This window comes from Lipotes vexillifer, unplaced genomic scaffold (assembly GCF_000442215.2).
Source record: "Lipotes vexillifer unplaced genomic scaffold, Lipotes_vexillifer_v1.1 scaffold672, whole genome shotgun sequence".
Lineage (NCBI taxonomy): Eukaryota > Metazoa > Chordata > Mammalia > Artiodactyla > Lipotidae > Lipotes > Lipotes vexillifer.
In genome coordinates, this window is record NW_006787454.1 from 361,388 (window position 1) to 363,339 (window position 1,952).

At 44.7% G+C, this 1,952-nt stretch overlaps 1 protein-coding gene across 3 annotated transcripts in view; it reads right to left on the minus strand.

The window, feature by feature from the left end:
- The window catches only part of SYNE2 (spectrin repeat containing nuclear envelope protein 2), a 277,599-nt gene that overhangs the window by 56,721 nt on the left and 218,926 nt on the right, over positions 1-1,952 (minus strand). The gene's annotated exons all lie outside the window — the stretch shown is intronic.

Here is a 1,952-nt window from a genome sequence, read left to right on the forward strand (position 1 = left end):
AAAAAAATACACTTCACGGAATAAAAGCCTACAAGATAAATGAATCCAACAGTATTAAGAAAATGACTCGAGTATTAGATCTGATATTAAGAGCAAATACCCATTACCACTATGGTATAAAGAGTCAGGCTGCTCCTAACCCACAAGGTGAGAATGTGCACATTATGCTAAACAAATTTAAAAGGAGAGAACAAATAAAAAAGATAAAAATACAGGGGCTTTCCTGGTGGCGCAGTGCTTGAGGGTCCGCCTGCCGATGCAGGAGACGCGAGTTCGTGCCCCGTTTCGGGAGGATCCCACGTGCCGCGGAGCGGCTAGGCCCGTGAGCCATGGCCACTGGGCCTGCGCGTCTGGAGCCTGTGCTCCGCAAATGGGAGAGGCCACAACAGTGAGAGGCCCGCATAACGCAAGAAAAAAACAAACAAACAAACAAACAAAAGATAAAAATACAAAAATAGACACTTAAGCACATAAATATACACATAAGTGTTTACACTAAAGCAATAGCTTTAAAAAATTCCATTTGGATATCACATAGCCTTTTCTTTAAAAGGGACTGAAACTAGGTATTTATAATACAAAAATGAAGTAAAAACTTTATATTTCCAAAAGCATTTGGTTTCAGGAGAAAAAATTAAATAGCTTTTATTTCTGTTGTATATATGATTTCCTTTATTTTCAAATTTCTCAAGGGAGACATAATATGGGCATTTTCCAAAATGGAAGCTGATGTTAAAAAAAAAATCAACAGAGCATTGATTTATAAAGATATTTCTGAGAATACTCAGGATAACCCAAATGCAAAGGAGAAACACACTCAAGAAAAACTGCAATTCAAGGAACACACTGCCCCTCCACACTTGTCCTTCTAATATGCAGTACTGCTCAACACAGCCACTGTGATAGATGTCTGTTAGCCATTTCAAACTGAAGTCATCAAAAGACCTGGTTCTCGTCCAGTCTCCCCTGACTTGGTCAACAGCACATTATTCACCAAGATGCTCAACCCCAAACCTAGAGTCATCTGGATTTAGATTTTTATTTACCTGCCACATCCAAACCATAAGCAAGTCTTGTAAACCCCACCTACAAACATAGTCTTTTTATCTTCACTGTGATCACCCTTGTCTTATCCATCCTAAAAACTACCCAAGACCATTGAAATAGCCTAGCGAGAGCTTCCCTGGTGGCGCAGTGGTTGGGAGTCCGCCTGCCGATGCAGGGGACACGGGTTCGTGCCCCGGTCCGGGAAGATCCCACATGCCACGGAGCGGCTGGGCCCGTGAGCCATGGCCGCTGAGCCTGCGCGTCCGGAGCCTGTGCTCTGCGACGGGAGAGGCCACAGCAGTGAGAGGCCCACGTACCGGAAAAAAAAAAAAAAAAAAAAAAAAAAAAAGAAAGAAAAAACAAGAAATAGCTTAACGAGCTATGGCAGACTGTATTTTTCACAAAATGGCCACAATATTACCAGCCCCACATGCTCTTCTAGAACCTTCCCTCTCCCCCCTCCTCTTGAACCCATGTGGGCATGCGTGATGGCCTTGATTAATAGAGGATGGCAGAAGTGGCTGACGTCTGAGGCTAGGTCTAAAAAGGCAATACAGCTTCTCTCTGGATCTATCTTTCTTGGGACATGCACCTTTGAAGCCATGAGCAGCCATGTAAGGAGTCTGGCTACCGAAGGCCTCCAAGTGGAGAGCCCACAGGGAACAAAGCCCAAGGAGCCCCAGCTGCTCTAGTTCCTGGCTATCTGAGCCTTTCCAGCTCAAGTACTAGACATGAAAGTGAGGAAGGCTTCAGATGAGTCCAGCCTCAGCCGTCACCTGACCGGACCTGCCTGAGAGCCCCCTGCAAGAGCCACCTAACAGCCCTGACAACCTCCAGAACTGTGAGAGAGAATAAGAAATGTTTGTTGTAATATGGCAATAAAGGAGTAGTACACTGGCATTCCT